General features: G+C 40.2%; 1 protein-coding gene and 1 pseudogene across 1 annotated transcript in view; one reads left to right on the forward strand and one right to left on the reverse strand.

The window, feature by feature from the left end:
• The window catches only part of LOC143690374 (kinesin-like protein KIF28P), a 187815-nt gene that overhangs the window by 34717 nt on the left and 126820 nt on the right, over positions 1-26278 (reverse strand).
• On the forward strand, positions 184-25062 carry LOC143689476 (coronin-1C pseudogene; annotated as a pseudogene).

Consider the following 26278-nt stretch of genomic DNA (forward strand, 5'->3'; position numbering starts at 1 on the left):
CATAGCAAATGGGAATTAAGGTTGGTAAATAGGTTTATCTTAAAATAGGAAGATTATACTGAATTATCCAATGTAATCAATTTAAGGGTCCTTAAATGTGGAAGAGGGGGTCAGAAGAGAGGGTCAGAGAAGATGTGACAATGAAATTAGGGTCAGAGAGATCCTACGTTGAATACTCTGAAGATGGAAGAAGGGGGTTATGAACCAGTGAATGTAGGTGGCCTCTAGAAGCTGGTAAAAGCAAAGAAACATTCTCCTCTTGAGCCTCAGAAAGGAATGTAGCCTTGCCAACACCTTGATTTGCATCCAGTGAAACCGTGCTAGATTTCTAACATCTGTAAGATAATAAATTTGTGTTTTAAGCCACTAAGTTTGTGATAATTTGTTACAGCAGCCACAGGACACTAATACGAGGGTATTTTACTTGGAGTAAAGAAAGTTGAGTAGTAGCTTCCCAGAGATTATCAAATTGCACAATGTGTGCCCATCCATAAGCTCAGGTCCATCACAAACATGTGAGGCAAACAGGACAAGTACTGCCTCCATTTCACAGAGACTTCAGATGGTTCACAACTTCAGGGATTCACAATTAGTGAGCAGCAAACCCAAGACAAGATCCTACTCTGTCTACTTCTTTACTATGTGAAGAAGCAGTGTCTCTATTATGTGAAGGAACAGTGCCTCTATCAACAGTGACTACTGAGAGGAAAAAACTTTCAAGCTGCAGAATGAGGGATTCCAGTTAGAAGACTTCTTAACCATAAATAACAGAAGCAGTTACCAGGTAGAACTAGCAACTCTTTTTCTGGGTAATTTGAGAAAAACAACAAATAAGCCATTCTTCTCTGAGTGCTGTCTTCATAAAAAAAGGCTATCCTCAAGACACTAAGACAGCCTCCCTCCTTTTTCCATTTGTCTTGAATAAAATGAAAAATCACAGTTGTCATCTCTCAGAAGCCTCATAAAAAGGAAATAAGGATTTGCTGGGGCATATAGTATGTATAGCCAAGTAAAACCAGAATTCTGGCCATGATATTTTGAAGACCTTTAGACTAGAGACACAATATTTTTTAAGACAATGAAATCAGTTCACTGCTTCATTACATGTTGTATCAAATCACAGACATTGTGACAGGTAAGATTGGATGTCATTTTTTTTTTTTACAGTTCAGGTGCAGCTTCATTCAGTGTTTTGACATAGTTACATTACAGTTAGGTATTATTGTGCTGTCCATTTTTGAGTTTTTATATCTAGTCCTGTTGCACAGTCTGTATCCCTTCAGCTCCAATTACCCATTATCTTACCCTGTTTCTAACTCCTGCTGGTCTCTGTTACCAATGATATATTCCAAGCTGATTCTCGAATGTCGGTTCACATCAGTGGAACCATACAGTATTTGCCCTTTAGTTTTTGGCTAGACTCACTCAGCATAATGTTCTCTAGGTCCATCCATGTTATTACATGTTTCATAAGTTTAGTCTGTCTTAAAGCTGCATAATATTCTATCGTAGGTATACACCACAGTTCGTTTAGCCACTCGTCTGTTGATGGACATTTTGGCTGTTTCCATCTCTTTGCAATTGTAAATAACGCTGCTATAAACATTGGTGTGCAAATGTCCATTTGTGTCTTTGCCCTTAAGTCCTTTGAGTAGATACCTAGCAGTGGTATTGCTGGGTCGTAATCCATTCTGCCAGTCTATGTCTTTTGATTGGGGAATTCAGTCCATTAACTTTTAGTGTTATTACTGTTTGGATAATATTTTCCTCTACCATTTTGGCTTTTGTATTATATATATCATATCTGATTTTCCTTCTCTCTACACTTTACTCCATACCTCTCTCTTCTGTCTTTTCGTATCTGACTCTAGTGCTCCCTTTAGTATTTCTTGCAGAGCTGGTCTCTTGGTCACAAATTCTCTCAGTGACTTTTTGTCTATAAATGTTTTAATTTCTCCTTCATTTTTGAAGGACAATTTTGCTGGATATAGAAGTCTTGGTTGGGAGTTTTTCTCTTTTAGTAATTTAAATATATCATCCCACTGTCTTCTAGCTTCCATGGTTTCTACTGAGAAATCTACACATAGTCTTATTGGGTTTCCCTTGTATGTGACAGATTGTTTTTCTCTTGCTGCTTTCAAGATCCTCTCTTTCTCTTTGACCTCTGACATTCTAACTAGTAAGTGTCTTGGAGAACGCCTATTTGGGTCTATTCTCTTTGGGGTGCACTGCACTTCTTGGATCTGTAAATTTAGGTCTTTCATAAGAGTTGGGAAATTTTCAGTGATAATTTCTTCCATTAGTTTTTCTCCTCCTTTTCCCTTCTCTTCTCCTTCTGGGACACCCACAACACGTATATTTGTGCACTTCATATTGTCATTCAGTTCCCTAATCCCCTGCTCAAGTTTTTCCATTCTTTTCCCTATAGTTTCTGTTTCTTTTTGGAATTCAGATGTTCCGTCCTCCAGTTCACTAATTGTAGCTTCTGTCTCTTTAGATCTACCATTGTAGGTATCCATTGTTTTTTCCATTTTTTCTTCTTTGTCCTTCACTCCCATAAGTTCTGTGATTTGTTTTTTCAGATTTTCTATTTCTTCTTTTTGTTCAGCCCATGTCTTCTTCATGTCCTCCCTCAATTTGTTGATTTGGTTTTTGAAGAGTTTTTCCATTTCTGTTCATATATTCAGCATTAGTTGTCTCAGCTCCTGTATCTCATTTGAACTATTGGTTTGTTCCTTTGACTGGGCCATATCTTCAATTTTCTGAGCGTCATCCATTATTTTCTGCTGGTGTCTGGGCATTTGATCAGATTTCCCTGGGTGTGGGACCCGGCTGGTTGAAAGGTTTTTCTGTGAAATCTCTGGGTTCTGTTTTTCTTTTCCTGCCCAGTAGGTGGCGCTTGTGGCGCTCGTCTGTCTGCGGAGCCCACCAGTAAAAGATGCTGTGGCTCCTTTAACTTGCCAATCCAAATCTCGCAGTCGGCCCGGGAAACCACGCGTGGGGGGGGGGGGTCGCCGGCCGCCGCAGCTTTGGGGAGTGCTGGTCCAAATTGCCCAGCTGGCCCGAGACGCCAAGCGTGGCAGGAGGGCCCCGCTATCCAACGTTCCCAGTCAGACCGGGGAGCCACGTGCATGGAGGGGACCCCAGTCGCCAGCCGCCCCGGCCAGGAAAACGTGTGCCCCTCGGGGTATCTCACCGCAGCGGATTCTCCCTGCCCATTCAGCCGTTCCAGAATGGGGTACGCTGTCTTTTTGGTCTCTGTCGTGGTTCCGGGAGCTGTTTCATATTGTTTCTGTTTCTTTAGTTGCTGTTCTGGAGGAGGAACTAAGACCCGCGTGTCTTACTAAGCCGCCATCTTCTCCGGAAGTCTGGATGTCATTTTTGATACCAAGAGTGAAATGTAGGTCAGTGAGGCTTTGCTAGAAAAGTAGGCATACCTGTGCTGATCCTGCCCCTACTCCCTCAGGGGATTCCTCAGCTGTATATGCTTTCATCTGAGCCAAAAGATGTTGGCAGGTGCAGCTGAAAAATAACTAGAAGCTGGTCATGTTCTGGTTCAGAAAACCCTCCCCAGTCACAGATTAATAAGGTTAATCTCTGCATTAGAAAAAAGAAAAGGATCACCATAGAACTAATGAGCACACAAAGCCATTAAAAGAGAACCCAGTATAATTTATGCAGAAGAAATTCCATAAAACATATCATATTTGGCTGTAACAGGGATGCTAGATTGAAGGAAAAAACACTATCTTAAAATGTATTCAGGCTCAGAGGACGTGGGAAAATGGCAACATGGGAAGCTTCAGGAGTCCCTGCACAAGAACAACCATAAACAGACAAATTACCTGAATCAACTATTTTGAAACTCTGGAATCAAGTAGAATACTATACAACATCCAGGGGAAGAGCACATGGAAGAAGCTGGTAGGTTACAATAAATGCAGTTTATTGTAACCATGCTCTCTTCATGCAGTGGTTACTGTGTCCATCCCCCACCTTAGCATCAGGCAGCAGTGGGGTCCAGCCCCTGGTGTAACTTGCTGGTCAGAAGTTTTATGCCACAAAAGGACATAAAAATCCAGTTTTGCAAGATTTGGGGCAGGAAGGGGGATCATCCATTCATAGATTGCTGCTATTTAGCTACTTCAGAAGTCTGAGGACCCACCTATGATATGAGGGCACCAATTGCTCCAACCCAACTAAGACAAAGGCAGCAGAGGAGACTTGATGATACACTTCCTCAGAGCTGCAGAGGATAGTTGAAGGACTAACATTTGCTGAGCAGGTGCCAAATCAAGAACATGCAGCTTTGGAGAGCTGTGGCACAGTGCCTGTCCTGGCTTCTCCTTCATCCCCACTCCAGGGCATTTTGGAGCCAGCAGGTACTCCCTTACTACATCCCTGGCCTTGTTCTGCCTGGGAAAGACTGACTTGGGAAATTCCTCTCTAGTGTGCCCCCCTCCTCCCAGAACTTGCCATCCAGGCAAAAGCAGATTGAGACAAGGAAAACAAAACCAGTGTAAGAAACCATTGAGGCAATTGGCCTGCGACAAAAGCTTACCTGTTCTAAAACATGCAGTGGAACATATGGGAGAGGGGTAAGGTCTTTCCTGGGAAGTTGAGAGGAGATTCAAATTCCTGTAAATAAGGGAATCTCTAAGGCCACTAGCAAGCACAAGCCCAGGACAAGACTCAGGCCCAGAAAAGACAGGGAGGACCCTGAAGTTTGCAATCATCTTGAGAAGATTCTCCTGATAGGAGAGGTGACATTCAATAAAATCTCCATCATATCACAAGATGGTTACAAACTCAAGAAACAAACATCTCAGGGAATAAGTTCCAGAGTTAACATTTAAAAATAGTAAAATGTATGCTATGTAACAAAAAATTACAAGAGAAAACAAATACAAAGTGAAGGCCCATCCAAAGAAAGAAGATAACAATCAAGGAAACACCAACAAAGAAGACCAGACTGTGGACAGACCAGACAAAGACTTAAAAAGAATGACATAACAAAAGGAGATGAAGAAAAATGCAAAGAAAGCTAACAGATATCAGGAAAATGGTCAATATGCTCAAGGAGATGAAGAAAAATGCAGAAAAAGAATTAAAGGACATCAATAAAGCAATGATGAACAATATGAGAGATAGAAATGTTTTAAAGGAGCCAAGGAGAACTACTTTGTGGAGTTGAAAACCACACTAACTGAAATGAAAAATGCCAACGAGGGTTTCAACAGGAAATTGCACATGGTAGAAAAAAGAATTATTGAACTTGAAGACAGGATAATTGAAATGAGTCAGGTTGAAGAGCAGAAAGAGGAAAGAATTATAAAAAGTGTAAGTAATCCAAGAGACCTGTGGGACACTATGAAGTATGCCAATAAATGCATAATGAGAGTCACAAAAAGAAAAGAAACAAAGAAAAGGGCATAAGGAATATGCCTTTTTCAATCAGGGCCTTCCTATGTGGTATAGAAGACCCTCCCAGGTCACTAACACCCTGGAATTGCCCTCCTCGTCATTTTTCTGTCTCTTCTCTAGCTGTTCTTTGGAGCAGGGGTGAACTCGACCTATCCTATTCCATCATCTTCCCAGAAGTCCTGCCTCCTATCCTTTTTAAACTAGTAAGAATATTTGAAAAAATATTTTAGATTCAAACATTCTTAAGGTACTACTTGTAGTTGGATGTATTTCCATTTAATAATCTAGGGAATTAGCTAGCTAAGCAAGAAATGCTAGAATGCAACTTGGGCTCAGAGCTCTACCAGCTGGGTAATTAGGTCACTATACAATTCATTTCTTCATTCACCACCATTGCTCAATGAGAAAACTTCCCAAATGTAGCAAAAATACATGAATATGCACATTCAAGAAGCTCAAGAACAATAAACAGGATAGACTTGAAGAAAAAATATGCTCTATTACATTATTCGTTAAACTGTCGAATACAAATGACAAGAAGAGAGTTATAAAAGCTGCAAGAGAAAAACAACATGTTATGTACAAGGGGGCCCCAATCAAATTGAGAGCCAAATTCTCATCAGAAGCAATGGAGGCAAGAAGGCAGTAGGTTAAAATACTGAAAGTGCTGAAAGAAGTCTAAAGGCTATTCTGGAGGATACTCTTATACAATCTTCAGCTAGACATTGTTAATTGCCATGGTTTGCCAACCCCTAGCCAACATCATTCCTGTAAACCCCAAAAAACGCCTAGGGATCTCTTTGAGATTCTACAAAAGTTTCCCATGCTAAATTTACTTTCCAGAAATCTATAACCTCCAGATGATTCCTAGGCCAGCCTCTCTAGCCCCCTATCCCATATTGTCAACACCGGTCTTCAACATGAACAAACTAGAATATCCCTAAAGATTAGGAAAAGGATCAAAGGAGAAGTAGAAGTTATAACAGAGTAAATAAGATTTAACAAATGAGTATGACTGCTGAATCATTATATTAACATTTATTTTAGTTTCCAGTATCTTGGAGCAGCTAGAAGGAATGCCTGAGCAACCCATGCCAAACTTTGAAACCAATTCTATAACTACTTGTTAAAATGTACTTCAAAATTTATTTCTTTTTTGTATATATGTTTTATTTCACACACAAAAAAATTTTAAAAGATATGGAATCATAGGAGCTTTAGAGCTAGATATAAACTCCCACTTTATGTGTGTGTAATCAGTTACTACTTCAAAGCTGATAGTTTATAAACTGGAAGTCAAGGCAGCAGAATACATATTATATCCTAGCACATAGTAGTCATTGAGCAATGGTGGTGAATGAAGAAATGAATTTTGTAGTGACCTAATTACCCAGCTGGCAGAGCTCTGAGCCCAAGTTGCATTCTAGCATTTCTTGCTTAGCTAGCTAATTTCCTAGATTATTAAATGGGAATACATCCAACTACAAGTAGTACCTTAAGAATGTTTGAATCTAAAATATTTTTTCAAATATTCTTACTAGTTTAAAAAGGATAGGAGGCAGGACTTCTGGGAAGATGATGGAATAGGATAGGTCGAGTTCACCCCTGCTCCAAAGAACAGCTAGAGAAGAGACAGAAAAATGACGAGGAGGGCAATTCCAGGGTGTTAGTGACCTGGGAGGGTCTTCTATACCACATAGGAAGGTCCTGATTGAAAAAGCAGAAGAATTGAGATGCAGAGAATCAGAGACCAGTCAGCTGGTGTAGGCACTCTAGATGTTCATTTCCAGGTGGAGACCCAGATCCCTCAAGAGTACACAGACAGGAAGATGGGGACAAGGAAGAGAAACTTGAAAATGTATAGTTGGAGACAAGTGGACCAAGACAGATTTTTACTGAACAGTTCTACTAATTCAACAAGGAGGTATTCATGTACTGTGATCAGGAAGATTTTGAAAGATCCCACAGCATATCAAATATACAACACCTCCCAAGAACTAAACCCACAGAACTGGCAGAAGGGGCCCAATAATTGGTGTCTCAGCTCTTGGAAGCAAAATACCCTCCTTCTGTTTCCTTGCTAAATCATTAGTTTGAAGCAATTATGTACCTCAGAAAAGCCATGTCCTTTAAACCTCATTCAATATTGTTGGGTGGAATCTTTTTTATTGTTTCCATGGAAATGTGACCCACCCAATTATAGGTGGTAAATTTTGATTAGGTGGTTTTCAGAAAATGTGTCTCCACCCATCCAAGGTGGGGTCCGTTTAAAAGGGAACCCTTTTGGACAAAACTTTAGAGCCACCAGAACCAACAGAGTTTACACAGCCAGAGATCTTTGGAGACGAAGAAGCAAAGTGCCCCCAGGGGAGCTTCATGAAACAGGAAGCTGGGAGAGAAAGCTAGCAGACATCATGTGCCTTTCCAGCTGACAGAGGTGTTCTGGATCTGTCAGCCTTCTTGAGTCAAGGTATCTTTCCCTGTATGCCTTAATTTGGATATTTTCATGGCATTAGAACTGTAAACTTGCAACTTAGTAAATTCCCTTCTAAAAGCCATTCCATTTCTAGTATATTGCATTCCAGCAGCTTGCAAACTAGAACAGATTTTGGTACCAGAGAAGTGGGGTGCTGCTGTGGTTTGCAAATACCAAACATGTTGGAATGGCTTTTTAAATGGATAAGGGAAAGATTCTGGAAGAGCTGTGAGGAGCTTGATGGAGAAAGCTTAGAGTGCTTTGAAGAAACTGTTGGTAGATATGTGGACTCTAGAGATACCTCTGATGAGGCTGTAGACAGAATGAGGAATGTGTCACTGCAAACTGGAAGGAAGGTGACTCTTGTCTTAAAATGGCAAATAATTTGGCCAAATTGAATACTGCTGTTGGATGGAAGCAAGAATTTAAAGGAGACAACCCAGGATACTTAGCTGAGGAAATTTCCACACTAAATGTGGAAAAGGAAGCCTGGCTTCTCCTTGTAGCTTATAGTGAAATGTGACAGGAAATAGATAAGCTGAGAACTGAACATTTGGGTATAAAGAAACCAGAAATTTATGGTCTGAAAAACTCTAGGCTTCCAGAAAGGGAGACACCATAGAATAATGCTTCACAAGTAAATTTAACCAAACATGGAACCAGTCAGTCATTTCAGAAAAAGTCAAAGCTGGAGATGGAGTTATCCAGGAAAGATTTGAGGAAAGTCCTATTGTCTGATGGTTATGATCCCTGCCTGTTACATAGAAAACCAACAAGAGTGTTGTGGGATCTGTATAAATGGAACCACTGCCAGTCTGGACTAAGGGGGACAGAAAAGGGTCAAATTGAAGGAAAAATAACTTGAAAGTCAGAACTATGGAAGCTAAGGTCTAAAGTCAAGAAACCTTGGGCCAGGAGAGCAAACCCACCCAAGTACTTAGAGAGGATGAGCTTGCCCTGAAGGCAGAGGGTGGGCCTTCCCCCTCCTTACTCAGGAGGAGTTGTGCTGTCTTAGGTGGTGGAGAGAGTGGAGCATATTCCCTGGGGATTGGGGACAGCCTGGTTGCCACCCCATTGTTCTGGAGGGGTTGAGCATGTGACCTGGAGATGGCTGAGAGACCAGATGCACCCCAATACTTGGAGAACATGGAGCCAAGAAAAAGGTAGTCTCCCCAATGTCCCCCAAGTTTGCTTTCAGAGAGAAGTGAGCCACTGCAGAGGCCTGTGGAAAGAATGGGACTGCCACTTTCTAAAAACCCAAAGATAAATGACTTTCAGACTTTGAAGTCGAAAGGTGTTTGCCCTGCCTGTTTCCAGAACTGTTTGGGTCCAGTGACCATTGTGTTACTTCCAATTCCTCCCTATGGAAATGGAAATATGCATCCTATGACTGTCCCTCCTTTGTATAATGGCAGCAGATAACTTGTTCTGAGTTTTACAGGTCCAGAGCCAGAGGAGAATTTTGCTTTAGGACAAATTATGCCAGTAGCTGACCTTGATGAGATTTTATACTGTTTCTGACTTTGTATTGTATTTGTATTGTTACTGAAATGGTTTAAGGCTTACTGATATTGTTATGGAATGAATGAATTTTGCATTTGGAAAGAATATGTCTTCTTTGGGGTTCAAAGGGTGGAATGTGCTGGTTTGAAGCTATTATGTACCTCAGAAAATCCATGTCCTTTAATCATCATTCAAAATTGCTGGGTGGAATCTTTTTTATTATTTCCATGGAGATATGACCCACTCAATTGTGGGTGGCAACTTTTGATTAGATGGTTTCCATGGAGATGTGTCTCCATCCATTTAAGATTGAGTTGCTTACTGGAGTCTTTTAAGAGAGAACCAAACAGAACCGACACAGCCCCAAGGAAGCCATTGAAGATGGCATCATGTGCCTTTCTAGCTGAGAGAGAAACCCTGAACATCATTGGCCTTCTTGAACAAGGATGTCTTTCCCTGGAGGCCCAAATTTGGACATTTTAATAGCTTTGCCTTACTTTGGACTGTAAATTTGCAACTTAATAAATACCCCTTTTTAAAAGCTAAAAAAAAAAAAAAAGGGATAGGTGGCAACTAAGTATGTTGGATTACAGTTTTGTGTAGAAAAATGAGAGAATTGTAAATGTGGAATTGCTGAAAACTGGCATTTGTAGTTTTCCTAAAGATGTGCAAGGGGAAATATGTTTGATTAATTTAAGAATAAAATTCATTTAAAACTCCAAAAAAAGAGAAAAATGCTTAAAGTGCTGAAAGAAAACAATAACCAATTAAGAATTTTCTATCCAGCAAGACTGTCTTTCAAAAATGAGGGAAAGAGTAAGACATACCCAGATAAACAAAACCTACAGGGAGTTTATCACCAGTAGGCCTGCCCTGTAAGCAATGCTAATGAAAGTTCTTCAGCCTGAAAGGAAAGGGCACTAGAAAGTGGTTCAAATTGCATAAATAAATAAAGTCCTCTGGTAAAGGTAACAATTTGGTTAATTATAAATGCCAGCACTATTGTATTGTATCTTGATATGTAACTCTACTTCTTACTTCCGATAGGTGCTAAATTGAAAAATGCATTAAAAGTAATTATAAATATATGATTTTGGACACATAATATACCAAGCTATACCTTTAGCAAGTACAAAAAAAGTGGAGGACTGGAGGGGTGTAGGAAAAGTGTATATGTATACATTGAAGTCAAGTTGATATCAAATAAAAAATGACTGTTATATATTTAAGATGTTAAATTTTAACCCCATCATAGCCACAAGGAAATTATGAAAAACACTTTCAGATAAAAGTGGGAAGGACTCAATATGATACAATGCAAAAAAAGAATAAATATGAAAGCAGGTATTAATGGAAGAATTAAAGGACAAAATAGGTATAATACTTGTGAAGGATAAATAGCAAAATTGAATTATCAGTAGTGACTTTAAATGCAATTGGAATAAACTCTCCAGACAAAAGGCAGAGATTTTCAGAATGGATTAAAAAAATATGACCAAACCATATATGCTATTTACAAGAGACTCACCTTAAATTCAAAGACACAGGTAGGTTGAAAGTGAAAGAATGGAAATATATATATATATAATTCTCATGCAAGCTCTAATGAGAGAAGAGCTGTGTTATCTATACCACTAGATAAAATAGAATTTAAATTAAAAACAGTTAAGGGGTGGGCCATGGTGGCTCAGTGGCAGAGTTCTCGCCTGCCATGCCATACAGCCAGGTTTGATTCCTGGTGCCTGCCCATGCAAAACAACAAACAAACAAACAAAAACAGTTATGACAGACAAAGATGATCATTACATACTGATAAAAAGGTCAATTCAACAAGAAGATATACAATTACATATATTGTACCTAAAATGAGCCCCAAAATATATGCAGCAATTATTGATAGAATTGAAGGGAGATATTTATGGTTCTACATTAATAGGAGATTTTAATACACTACTTCAAAGATGAATAGAACAGGGCGGGGCAATATGGTGGCCTAGTGAGGTGTGGAATTTAGTTCACACTCTATAGTAACTAGTAAATAGCCAGGAACTATATAGAACAATTGCTGGGGGGGGTGGGGGGGGGTGGAATATCAGTGACCAGACACACAGCATACACCAGTCTGGAATGAGTGGTACCACTGAGATCCCACACAGAACTGTAAGACTCCCAAGCTACAGAGGATGGCACCTCTCCTCCACAGGCATAGCAGGCTGGTTCTCTCAGGGGAAACGAAATACACTTTACTGGTAGCAAAGAGTTAGCTCACCAAGCTCTGATTGCAGAATGAATTAACAAATTCTGACTGCTGAAAATAGACCTCAAACACAGATAAACTTGGAGTAAGCACTAAAGGAACCAGAAGTTTTCACTCTGGTAGAGAGGGGACAAGGCTGATGAAAAAAAAATACCAGGGTGGGCCATGGTGGCTCAGCAGGGAGAATTCTCGCCTGCCATGCCAGAGACCCAGGTTTGATTCTGGGTGCCTGCCTATGCAGAAGAAAAAAAAATGCCAGAGGCTTTCTGACTTGGATGGCACAAAATACTGGAAAAAGGCTAGACCCCAAGATAAGGGAGCATATACAGCCTGGGGATACACAGACTCACATACCAACTCCACTCTTGACTAGCAAATCCAGGGAGCAAGGGTCCCACATTGAAAAGGCTTTTTTTTTTTTTAACTTTCTTTGTTTTTAACTTCTTAACACCTCATTAGATAGAACTGCCAACACTCTTGGTTTCCAGCATTGCTCCAGGAAAGAGCAGAATTAAGCTATGTCTGAGAGACAAAGTAAATGGGTGGAAGGGGCAATTTCCTAAAGGATATATCTTCCCCCAAGAAAAGAGGGGCAGGGCCCAGTTAAAGTTGGGGTCCTCCTTCAGGGAATTCAGCCTCCTGGGGTTGGAAAAAAGAAGCCATCAAAGCCCACCTATCATCTCAGCCTTGGTTTCAACCACTCCCCTGGGAGGAAGAGGCTGCTGAAATTAAAGGCACTGTATCACTTTATGCTGGTGAGAAGCTGCAGGCAGACAAGCACCACATGCAGGACAGGATAAGAAAAGCACAGAGACTAGAGGTTTCATAGGAAAGTTTGACAACCTGCTAAATCTTACCCTAAAGGAAGCTTGATACCAGCATCCTGAGATGTGGGTCTGTCTGGTCTGGGAAAACCTGACTGCGGTCAATAATATCTGAAGAGACCTTCCTCAAACAAAGGTTCCATATAGGCAGGGCAAGAAACAGAAAAACAAGAACTGAAAAATTCAGATCAGTTAAACAGGTCCAGATGGAAAACCAAAGAACAAAGTCAACCAACAAAAAAACCCTAGGTAAAAGAGAGAAAACCATCTCCAGAATAAAGCAATTAAGGAAATCAAATGCCTAGACACCAGCAAAAAGTAATGAATCATATTAGGAAAATCAAAGATATGGCCCAGCAAAGAAACAAATCAACACTTCAAATGAGATACCAGAATTGAAACAACTTATTCAGGAAGTTTGAACAAACATGCAAAATCTCATCAAAAACTGGATCAATGAGTTGAGGGAAGATATAAAGAAGACATTGAGAGAACATAAAGAATAACTCAAAAGTTTGAAAAAAAAATTGCAGAACTTATGGGAATGAAAGCCACAATAGAAAAACTGTCCTTCAAAAATGAGAGGAGATTAAAATATTTTCACTGTCACAGAGAATTTGTAACTAAGAGATCAGCTTTACAAGAAATACTAAAGGGAGCACTACAGGCAGATAGGAAAAGACAGAAGAGAGAGAGAGAGAGGTCTGGAGAAGAGCGTAGAAATGAAGACAATCAGTAAAGGTAAAAAGAGAAAAAAAAATGACTTATAAAATCCAAAGAAAAAATGGTAGAAGAAGCTACTGTCTTTACAGTAATAACACTAAATGTTAATAGATTAAACTTCCCAATCAAAAGACAAAGACTGGTAAAACGGAATAAAACACAGGACCCATCTATATGCTGTCTACAGGAGACTCATATTAGACCCAAGGACAAAAAGAGGTTGAAAGTGAAAAGTTGGAAAAAGATATTCCATGAAAACAACAACCAGTAAAGAGCAGGGGTAGCTATACTAAGGTCCAACAAATAAGATTTCAAATGTAAAACAATTAAAAGAGACAACTATATATTAATAAGACACTATATATTAATAAAAGGAACAGAACAATTCAACAAGAAGACATAACAATCATAAGTATTTATGCATCAAGACAGAGTGCTCCAAATTACATGAGGCAAACACTGACAACACTGAAGGGAGGAGTAGATACCTCTATCATAATAGTTGGAGACTTCTATTCCCTGCTCTCATCAATGGATTGAACATCTAGACAGAGGATTAATAAGGAAATAGAGATTTTGAATAATATGATAAATGAACTAGACTTAACAGACATTTTACAGAGCATTACACCCCACAACAGCAGGATACACACTTTTCTCAAGTGCTCATGGATCATTCTCAAGGATAGACCATATGCTGGGTCATAAAGTAAGTCTCAAGAAATTTTAAAAGACTGTGTTCTAGTTTGCTAGCTGCCAGAATTCAGTATACTTGAAAACAGAATGGCTTTTAAAAAGGGGAATTTAATAAGTTGCTAGTTTACAGTTTCAAGGCCAAGAAAATCTCCCAATTAAATAAGTCTAATCTAAGGAATCCAGGGAAAGATACCTCAGTTCAAGAAGGCTGATGAAGTTCAGGGTTTCTCTCTCAAGTGAGAAGGCACATGGCAAACACAGTCAGGGTTTCTCTTTCATCTGGAAAGGCACATGGCGAGCATGGCATCATCTGCTAGCTTTCTCTCCTGGCTTCCTGTTTCATGATGCTCCCCAGGAGGCATTTTCCTTCTTCATCCTCGAAGGCCACTGACTGGTGGACTCCGCTTCTCATGACTATGTCATTCTTCTCTGCTTTCTCTGAATCTCCTGCTTTCTCCAAACTTTCCTCTTTTATGGGATTCCAGTGAAGTAATAAAGACCCACCTAAAATGTATGGAGACACATCTCCACCTAATCCATCTTATCAACCACTCTTGATTCAGTCACATCTCCAGGGAGATGATCTGATTAAAGTTTCAAACATACAGCAATGAATAGGGATTAGAAGAAATAGCTGCCTTTACAAAATGGGATTAGGATTAAAACATTTTTCTAGGGTACATGCATTCTTTCAAATTGGCAGACATTGAAATCATGCAAAATGCTTTCTCAGATCATAATGGAGTGAAGGTAGAAATCAATAACAGGTGGAAGGCAGGAAAATTCACAAATATATGGAGGCTAAACAACACTCTCTTAAACAACCAGTGGTTCAAGGAAGAAATTACAGGAGAAATCAGTAAATGTTTTGAGGCAAATGAAAATGAAAACACAACATATCAAGATTTATGGGATGCAGCAAAGGCTGTGCTGAGAGGGAAATTTGTTGCCTTAAATGCCTATATTAAAAAAGAAAAAAGAACAAATGTTGAGGAATTAACTGTTCACTTGGAAGAACTAGAGAAAAAACAGCAAACTAACCCCAAAGCAAGAAAAAATAAATGAAATTGAGAACATGAAAACAATGGAGAAAATCAACAAAACCAGAAGTTGGTTCTTTCAGAAAAATCAATAAAATTGATAGACCCTTAGCTAGGTTGACTGAAAGAAAAATAAAAGAGATACAGAGAGAAAGAGGATGCAAATAAATAAAATCAGAAATGGAAGTGAGGACACAATCACTGACTCCACAGAAATAAAAGAGGTAATGAGAGGATAAAATGAATAGCTATATGCTAATAAACTAGACAACATAGACGAAATGGACAACTTCCTAGAAAGGCATGGACAAACAACACTGATGACCCCAACTAACCAAACACAAGTGAAGAGATTGAATCAGTCATCAAGAAGCTCTCAAAACCTGTGCTCCACGAGCAGACTGTGGGCTGGACACTATGGGTAGCTTCTGCTGGTGAGCTGTGCTTTGGGGGCTGCTATGTGGTGCATGGGGCCCAGGGTAAGCCTGCTCCTATGGACCCTGTAACAGGTCCTGGTGGCAGTGAAGCCAGACATGGTGCAGCAGAGGCTGGTGGGAGATGTGAGGCGGTGCTTTGAGAGAAGGACCCTCAAGCTGGTGGGGATGAAGACACTTCAGGGCCCAGAAAGCAATGTTGCTGAGCATTACCAGGACATGTAGAGGAAGCCCTTCTACCCAAGCCTCATTACCTACATGAGCTCTGGCCCTATGGTGGCTGTGGTGGGGCAAGGTGTGCTAGTTTGAAAGGATCATGTACCCTACCTAGAAAAGCCATGTTTTAATCTTGATTCAATCTTATGGGAACAACTGTTTCTTTTAATCCCTGTTCAGCACTATAGGTTGGAAGCTTGATTAGATTATCTCCATGGAGACGATACCACCCCCCCAATTGTGGGTATTCAGCTTGGATTAGAGGGAGATGTGACTCCACCCATTCCAGGTGGGTCTTGATTAGTTTACTGGAACCCTTTAAAAGAGGAAGCATTTTGGAGAAAGGTTCAGAATGATGAGAGACACAAGGAGAGCTCACGTAGCCAGAGACCTTTGGAGATAAAGAAGGAATATGTCCCGTGGTGGGGGGCTTCATGAAATAAGAAGCCTGGAGAGAAAGCTAGCAGACATCACCATGTTTGCCATGTGCTTTTCCAGTTAAAAGAGAAACCGTGAGCTTCATCAGCCCTTCTTGAGTGAAGGTAAACTCCATTGATCACCTGGCCTCCATAAGCCCCCACTCTGACTGGTGGACCAGAGTGACATTTTGGGTCCCCTGGAATTAATGTTACTTCTGAACCAGTGTCTAATAATCCCTGAAATATCTGATCATTTCCTTTTCCCCAATGCAGTTACCCTGGTAAAAGGCCATCAGTCTCCTTGGGGAAGGCTTAGAGGAAGATTAACAGTATAAATTTGTGGCAGTATAAAAGGGTCCTTCCCCAAAGGGACATGGCCTCCCCTTCATTCAAGGGGCTCTGTAAACTGTCTCAAGTCTGGAAATTGATTAAAGGGCTGTGACTCTGTGTTTTTGTAATTCAGGTTAGACTTCTGTTCACTTGACCTATAACTCTTTTGCTTATACAGCTCAAACAAGAATTTAGTAGACTGTCCTTGTATTGTATTTCTAGGTACCCCATGATTTACTAGTCAATGCTACAAATCTCTATGAGTAATATAATTTTGACTCCTGCTTTGAGTTTGCTGTGTATTATAATAGCCATGTCTACCCTGTCTTTGGCGATTAAGTGCTGCCACCTGGTTTCTGCCAACTTGGGATCTGGTCATCCTCAATGTGTTTAAGGATTCCAGCTCAGTCACAGTTCCTACAGTAATATTTGACCTACAGAGAAGTGCAACTACTCTTTAGGGATGATGGCACTAGTCTCACAAATTTATTTCTCGCTGTTCTGGTAAAAGGTGCATCCTCTGGACATTGCTGGGGTGTAAGAGCAGGCTTTACATGATAAATCTACTCTAACATTCCAATCTCTCTAAGCCTCTGGATTCCTTCATCTACATTATACCAGGGGAGTTCTGGCATTTCAACCTCAGGTAATGTCGGCCACCTTTTGATCCATGTTTCAACCGACCATCCAAACAAACTGTTAATACCCTTTCTAACTCCTCAAGCTATAACATCGAATGCAGAATCTCTGCTTAGTGGGCCCATATCACTAAATTCAGCCTAATCCAGCCTTATATTTCTCCCACCATTATCCCACACCCTTAAAATCCATTGCCACACATATTCCCCTGATTTCTGTGTATATAAATTGGAAAACTCACACAGTTCTTTTGGAATATAATGTACCTCCTCATGTATGATACTTTGTACCTCACCTTTAGGGGCCTGTTGGGACATTAGTCTAGTTATAGGTCTGGAAGAAATGAGGGGTTGTGGTGGTGGGTCATGAAAATAATTAGAAATATCTTCCAAGTCATTTGCTTCAGGGCATTAATTTGCAGTTTCATCTGGTGAAACAGGATTAACCACTCTAGGGCTAATCCTTCCAGGAGGAGGTTGGGTTGCCAACTCCTCAAGGCAGGCTGGAGGTGGGGCTACTATGTCCTCAGGACAAACTATTACAGGGTTTATTACTGAGATTTCAGTTTATGCTGTAAAGTTGCTACTCTAACAGTAAGATTCTGAGTCTGATTTTCAGATTTCTCAAGTCTACGACTACAGGAAATAGATTTTCCTTCAGGATACTCATAGAAACTTCTACATCTGTCAGACAGTGCTTAAGCTTCTTGTTTGAAGCCTTAAGCCCATCCCTTTCACTCCTTAATGTGGCCAGTGTATCTAACAACAACCATCCAACATCTCTATACCTTTATTTCCACAAAACTCCATAAAGGTGTCAAAAAAATTATCCCCCAGAGCCTGACTTTGTATAAGCAAAGCATTAGGAGAATCAACTGGTGATATTTTGACTGTCTCTTTTTCCAACTCACTCCATAGATTGGGAGTGTCATTCTGATTATGGGAATTAGAGTCCTTAGTGTCTTTGAGTCCAGTCAGAGTAGAAAACCATTCATAAAAACCCATTTTTAAGATTCTGTTTCTTAAGAACCACTTCTGGTACCAAGATGTTATTAGTTAGGGTTCTCTAGAGAAACAGAATCAACAGGGAGCACTCACAAATATACAACGTATAAAAGCATCTCACATGACCGCAGGAATGCAGAGTCCAAAATCCGCAGGGCAGGCTGTGAAGTCAACAACTCTGATGGAGGGTCTGGACGAACTCCACAGGAGAGGCTCGCCAGCTGAAGCAGGAATAGCACCTGTCTCTTCTGAATCCTCCTTAGAAGGCTTTCCATGATTAGATTAAGCATCACTCATTGCAGAAGACACTCCACTTTGGCTGATTACAAATGGAATCAGCGTGGATGCAGCTGATGTGATCATGATCTAATTCTATGAAATGTCCTCATTGCAACAGACAGGCCAGCACTTGCCCAACCAGACAAACAGGTGCCAACACTTGGCCAAGTTGACACATAAACCTGACCATGACATAAACCATATCAATAAATCAAAGTAGAAAAACCACATGATCATCTTGATTGATGCAGAAAAGGCATTTGACAAAATTCAACACCCTTTCTTGAGAAAACACTTCAAAGAATAGTAATAAAAGGGAACTTCCTCAACATGATAAAGGGAATATATGAAAAACCCACAGCTGACATGATCCTCAATGGGGAAAGACTGAAAGCTTTCCCTCTAAGATCAAGAACAAGACATGGATGCCCACTGTCATCACTGTTATTCAACATTGTGCTGGAAGTTCTAACCAGACAATTAGACAAGAAAAAGAAATAAAAGTTATCCAAATTGGAAAGGAAGAAGTAAAAGTCTCACTGTTTGCAGATAACATGATTCTATATGTTAAAAAATCCTGAAAAATCTGTAGCAAAACTGCATGAGCTAAGAAATGAGTACAGCAAAGTGACAGGGTACAAGATCAACCTCCCAAAATCAGTAGTATTTCTCTACATTAGTAATGAGCAATCAGAGGAGAAAATCAAGAAAAAATTCCGTTTACAAAAACAACCAAATGAATTGAATATTTAGGAATAAGTTTAACTAAGGAAACAAAAGACTTATACACAGTAAATTATAAGAAATATCTAAAAGAAATCATGGAAAACCTAAATAAATGGAAGGGTATACTATGTTCATGGATTGGAAGACTATAGTTAAGATATCAGTTCTACCCAAATTGAGTTAAAGATTCAATGCCATACTGATTAAAATCCAAAAAAACTTACTTTGCAGAAATAGAAAAACCAAAAATGAAATTTATTCAGAAGGAGAGGGTGCCCCAAAAGACTTAAAATACCTTGCTAAAGAAAAATGAAGTGGGAGGTCTCACGTTACCTGACTTTAAAGCATATTATGATGCCACAGTGGTCAAAACAGCATAGTACTGGTATAAAGATAGAAATACTCCAATGGAATCACATAGGGTGTTCAGATATAGACCCTCTCATCTATGGACAATTGATCTTTGATAAGACAGTCAAGCCAACCCACCTGGGACAGAGCAGCCTCTTCAATAAATTGGTGTTAGGAGATCTGTATATTCATATGCAAAAGAAAAAAAGAAGATCCATATCTCAAATCTTGTACAAAAATTAACTCAAAATGGATCAAAGATCTAAACGTTACGGTTAAGATCATAAAACTTTTAGAAGTAAAAGTAGAAATATTTTATAAGTCTTGTGATAGGAGGTGGTTTCCTAGACCTTACACTCAAAGTATGAGCATTGAAAAAAGAAACAGACAATTGAGAACTCCTCAAAATTAACACTTTTGTGCATCAAAGGACCTTGTCAGTAAAGTACAAAGGCAGCCTACCCAATGGGAGACAGTATGTGGAAACCAATATCAGATAAGGATTTGGTATCCAGAATATATAAAGGGGCCCTTCAATTCAACAACAAAAAGACATAAAACTCAATTAAAAATGGGCAAAAGACATGAACTTTTCAGCAGAGGAAATACAAATGGCTAAAAGTCATATGAAAAGATATTCAACTTCACACGCTGTTAGGGAAATGGAAATCAAAACCACAATGAGATATCATCTGACACCCACTAGAATGGCCATTATAAAAAAAAAATAGAAAATGACAACTGCTGGAGAGGATGTGGAGAAAGAGACACACTTATCTACTGTTAATGGAAATGTAAAATGGTGTAAACAGTCTGGAAGGTAGTTTGGTGGTTCCTCAGGAAGCTAAATATAGAATTGCCATATAATCCAACAACCCCATTACTAGGTATATATTCAGAGGAACTAAACTTTCCTGACAAGGTCCTTTGATGCAAAAAAGTGTTAATTTTGAGGAGTTCTCAAAATTATAAGAACGAATGAATGTCAACATTGCAAAGTGTTGAAAATGGGATGGCAGATGGGGAAAAAACACAATCAATGCAAGCTAGGATCTATAGTCAACAGTGACATTGTAATACGCTTCCACTGAGTGTAACAAAGGCATTATGCCAAAACTAAATGTCAACAGGCCAGGGGACATGGGGAAGGGGTATGGATTCTTTGCAGAAGAAAAGGAAATGTCTTCATGTAGATTATGGTGTGTTCTACTTTGCTAGCTACAGGAATGCAATATACCAGAAACAGAATGGCTTTTAAAAAGGGGAATTTAATTAAGTTTCTAGTTTACAGTTCTAAGGCCAAGAAAATTTTCCAATTAAAACAAACCTATAGAAATGTCCAATCAAAGGCATCCATCCAGGGAAAGATACCTTGGTTCAAGAAGGCCAGTGAAGTTCAGGGTTTCTCTCTCAAGTGAGAAGGCACGTGGTGAACACAGTCAGGGCTTCTCTCTCATCTGGAAGGGCACCTGGTGAACACAGTGTCATCTGCTAGCTTTCTCTCCTGGCTTCCGGTTTCATGAAGCTTTCCGGGAGGCATTTTCCTTCTCCATCTCCAAAGGTCACTGGCTCATGGACTCTTTACTTTGTGGTGCTGCAGCATTCTCTGCACTCTCTGAATTGCCTTCATTCTCCAAAATGTTTCCTCTTTTATAGGACTCCAGAAACTTATCAAGACCCACCCAAATGGGTGGAGACATGTCATCACCTAATCCAGTTTAGCAACCGCTCTTGATTAAATCACATCTCCAGGGAGATGATCTGATTACAGTTTCAAACATACAGTATTGAATAGGGATTATCCTGCCTTTATGAAATGGGATTTAGAGTAAAACATGGCTTTTCTAAGGGATATACCTCCTTTCAAACCAGCACATGGTGGCAAAGGTATGCCTATTTACTTAGGTTGGATTGTTATGATGTGCAAGTAAAACTGTTTAAAATGAACAGAGAGAAATAAGTGCTAGAGAAAATGTGGAGAAAGAGATGGATGTGTTCACAGTTAGTAGGGAAGCTGAGAGATGCAGTCCCTTTGAGATCATGAGGCTAATGGTGGGGTTGTCATATGATCCAGAAACCCACTGCTCAGTATATACCTGGAGGAGCTGAGAGTGGGGGGAAAATGGACATTTGCACACTGGTGTTTATGGCGGCAGTGTTCCTGATTCACAACCGATGGAGGTGGCCTAAGGGTACAACGACTGAGGACTGAAAGGGGGAACTGGAATGTTTACATACAACAGATCACGGAGCAGCCACAAGAAGGAATGAAGTTGTGAGACATGCAACTAGGTGAATGAACCTTAAGGACTGTATGTTGATGAAATGTCAGAAACAAAAAGACAAATATTATAATGCCTCACATATATGGACTAACTATAATATAAAAACTCAGTGAACTGAAGTCGAGAGCATGGGTTATCAGGTTGGGGCCTATTGTAAAGAATCCTAGATTGTCACATATATTCAGGAGTTGTAACTGCTATTTCTAAATTCTGAGATACTGCATATAACTTGGTTGTATATAACCTGGTTGCTCCCTGAGACTCAGAGTTAGATCTCTGAAGCTATGAAAGTCAGCAGTACTCCGTGCAGGAACTGTTTACTACAGGAACCATTTAAAAAGCTGAAAGAGTGATCATACTTCAACTAGAGATGTGAATGAAGCTGATCCGGGTAGGACTAAGGTAAATCAGAATATTGGATAAAGGAGGATATGGCCCACATTTCCAAACTTCAATTTCTGTGTGAGACCAAAGCGGGGGATGTTTATTTGGTGCAAAATTTATGTTTTGGGTAGTGCATTATCTAATTTAATTTGTATGGTCAGTTTAGCTAACACCAAAAGTACAGGGAATCTTGAATAGGGTGTGAGATCTTAATGGTTTGCCCAGATCAGTGTGATGCCCTGATATACCCCAGAGTAATTTGGGTAGAAAATACAGTATTTGCAAAGTCCCCTTGGGGGACTAGGGAGAAGGAAGAAATACTCAGCTTCCCCATCTAGGAAATTCCGATAGTCTCTCAAGCAATGGGGACAACCAATTCAATAGGCTGAGCCCTCAATCTTGGAACTCACCCCTATGAAGCTTCTTCCTAAAAAGGTGAAGCTAAGCCTACTTGTAATTATGCCTAAGAGTCACCCCCAGAGACCCTCTTTAGTTGCTCTGATATGGCCTCTCCTTTAAGCTAACTGGGCAGGCGAACTCACTGCCCTCCCCACCATGTGGGTCACGTCTTCAGGGGTGTAAACCTCCCTGGTATCATGAGACCTGACTCTTGGGGATGAACCTGATTCCAGCATCATGGGATTGAATAAAGGCTACTGGACTGAAAGGGGGAAGAGAGAAATGAGACAAAGTTCCAGTGGCTGAGAGATTTCAAACAGAGTCCAGAGGTGATCCTAGAGGTTATTCTTACACATTATACAGATTTTCCTTTTTAGTTTATGGTGTACTGGAGTGGCTAGAGGGGAGTATCTGAAACTGTGGAGCTGTGTTTTAGTAGCATTGATTCTTGAAGATAACTGCATAATGATATAGCTTTTAAAGTGTGACTGTGTGATTGTGAAAACCTTGTGATGCTCCTTTTATCCAGGGTACGGACATATGGGTAAAAAAGAAAAAGAATTAAAATAAATAAATAATAGAGGGGATAAAGGGTAAAAATTGGTTAGTCAAAATCCTGGAGAGGAGAGGTAAGGGATAAGGGACGTATGAGTTTTTTTCTTTTTACTTTTTATTTCTTTTTCTGGAGTGATGCAAATGCTCTAAAGATGATCATGGTGATGAATACGCAACCACTTGATAACATTGTGAGCCACTGATTGTATACTATGGGTGGATTGCATGTGTGTGAAGATTTCTCAGTAAAAATATACTTTTTTAATAGCAGACATTGGAATCACCATCAATTGACATTGCTCAGCTCTTCAAGGCCAGGTTTCTTTATTTCTACAGAATAGCAACAACTATGGTGATGGCTTTTTCATTTTCTTCACATTGTTTTGTGTATTTTCCAATTTCTTCGTATTTTTTTTTTTACAAAGAAAACCATTGTTTATACACCATTGATTGTATACTTTGGATGGATGATTTGGTGTGTGAATATATCTCAATAAAATTGCAAGAAAAACCCAAACAGAACATCTAGACAGAAGATCAATAAGGAAGTACAGACTTGAATGATACTCTAAACCAACTAGGAATAACATACATACATAGAACACTTCAACCAACAACTGAATACACGTTCTTCTTGAGTGCACATGGATAGATCTCCAAGATAGACCATCTCTTAGGTCACAAAACAAGGCTCACTAAATTAAAAAATACTAAAATCATACAATATACCTTCTCTGATCACAATGAAATGAAGGTAGAAATCAACAACAGAGGAAAAATGGGAAAGAAACAAATGTGTGGAAATTAAGTAATAAACTCTTAAATGATCAATGGGTCAAGAAAAAATCAGAAGAGTTTCAGGTAGTAGCCAGTAGCAATTGGAGGTGTACTGGTTTTGCAGCAGGACTTTGGCAGAAGCTGGGCCTCTGGCACCTCAGCCCAAATTGGTCAAATTGACAACTCCTACCCTATAGTATGAGGTCACACGGACCCATTCTCAACGTAGACTTGTGCCCACAGAACCACCAAGTCACTGCCAGAGGGTTTGAGGACTGCACAGTTATGGTATGGCAGGTCCCAGAAAATAGACTCATCCTTTCCCTGACAGTTGGAGCCTGTGGAGATTTTAGATGGCCATTCAAAGGGAGTCAGCCTCTTGGCCTGACATCTGACTGCCCACAATGAGCTTCTTTGTGCAGACCGCAGTAATGCAATCATTGGAACACGGGGACAGGGACGCCCTAATAAACTGGATGATTGGCACTCAGACATGATTTACAATGTAAGCTGGAACCGGAATGGCACAATTTCCAAAGACAAGAAAGTGAGAATAATTGATTCTAGGAAGCAAGAAATCCTTGCTAAGGAGGAGAGAGCACATGAAGGGGCAAAATCCAGGAGAACCATCTTTCTGCCTGATGGGAATGTCTTTACCACTGGCTTTGGCCACACGGGTGAGCAGCAGTTGGCTCTCTGGAATCTGAGAAATATGGAGGAACCAATTGCTCTTCATGAAATGGACACCAGCGTTGGGGTGTGGCTGCCCTTCTATGATTCTGGCACCAGTATCATTTACTTAGGTGGAAAGGCGACAGTGGTATCTGCTATTTTGAGAACAGGGATGAATCTCCATATGTCCACTACCTCAACACCTTCAGCAGCAAAGAGCCTCGGGGTGGGGGTGGGGGAATGGGTAACATGCCCAAGAGGGGACTTGATGTTAACAAATGTGAGATTTCCAGATTCCTTAAACTTCATGAGAGAGTGTGTGAGCATATTATCATGACCATTCCCAGGAAGTCTGGCTTTTTACCAGATGACCTGTACCCTGAAACAGGGGGGCCTGAAGCAGCCCTGGATGCAGAAGAGTGGTTTGAGAGGGAGAACGAAGATCCAATCCTCATCTCCCTGAAGAATGGATACATCCCGGGCAAAAGGTGGTCAAGAAGAACATTCTGGAGAGCAAGCCCAGTGCAAACAAGAAATGCAACCTGATCAATGTTCCCAGGAAAACCGAAGATACAGCCAGTAGGCAAAAGGAAGCCAAGTGGGATGACATTTTTAAAACATCACATCCACAGAAGACATAAACTGCAATCAAGCTAGAACAACACATGGCAAAGATAACAACCTGAAGGTCCTACCCCCACCACTCCAAAAAGTGGGAGCAGGAACATGTGCATGGTGGCTGGTTGGTGGTGAAGTCTGGGAGGGCGGAGAGGGAAGTATTGCCCTTTGGAGACCTTCTGGTTCGGATCTGTCAAGGAGCCATAAGCCACATTCCAGTAAGAACACAGTTTATCTTCCAAATTTGCAGGAACAAAACATGATTCAAAAGGTGAGATTTGTATCAAAAAACTTTTTTGATGCTGTGTTACATAACTTGTTGAACTATTAAAAGGCAAAAGTGCTACTTTTAAAACCCCAGATATTCTGAATTTTAGAACACAAACCAATTCTGATTAAGTGTCATTTGCCTATTTTTTTTTTACAAATAGGGAACAATGTCACATTCCTTTTTATATTTCTCCTTTTTTTTTAATGTTGCCAAAACCCAAAGTAGCTTTTTTTCTATGTTTTTGGTACTTCACAGTATTCGTGTATGTGGTTTTATTTTTTCCTTAATTTGAAAGGGATAGCAAGGTGTATGTTTATAAAGTAAACAGAGATAAGATCTTATTTTATACACACATTCATATGAGACCAATCAGAGCAACAGCCACACCATGTGTCTCGCTTGCAGCTCACACTGGTCATCCTGATGACCATACAAAAGGAGGACTTGAAGACTCACGTGGGTCTGTATTACTGCCCCCTTCATTTCAATGAGTCTTCTGATCAAAAAAGCTCATTTCGACTTTCAGGCCAACATGGTGGCTTAACAATGTGCGCATTTTAGTTCGCCCTCCAAAACAACTACTAAATAACCAGAAACAGTACAGAACAGCTCCTGGGGCCACGTCAGTGACTGGACATATAGTGTACCCCAGTCTGGACCAGCTGGACTGGCTGCGAGCCCCCCCAGAACCGTGAGTTCCCCAAGCCACGGTGGCCAGCGCTCCTCCCCCACAGGTTGCTTCCCAGAGGGGACAGGAAAGAGACTTTACCAGCAGCAGGGGCTGAGCCCAACCAAACACCAATTGTGGAATTAATTAACAAATTCTGACTACTAAAAATAGGCCCCTAGCTCAGGTGAACCTGGTCAAAGCAGAGCTTGCTCATTTTTGCCCCAGGGCCAAGGGGGCAGGGCCAACAGAAAAAGAAAAGAAAAAAAAAAAAAAAAGACGGAAACAGAAGTTTTTGGTGGTGTTTCT

This window comes from Tamandua tetradactyla, chromosome 7 (genome assembly GCF_023851605.1).
Source record: "Tamandua tetradactyla isolate mTamTet1 chromosome 7, mTamTet1.pri, whole genome shotgun sequence".
NCBI lineage: Eukaryota > Metazoa > Chordata > Mammalia > Pilosa > Myrmecophagidae > Tamandua > Tamandua tetradactyla.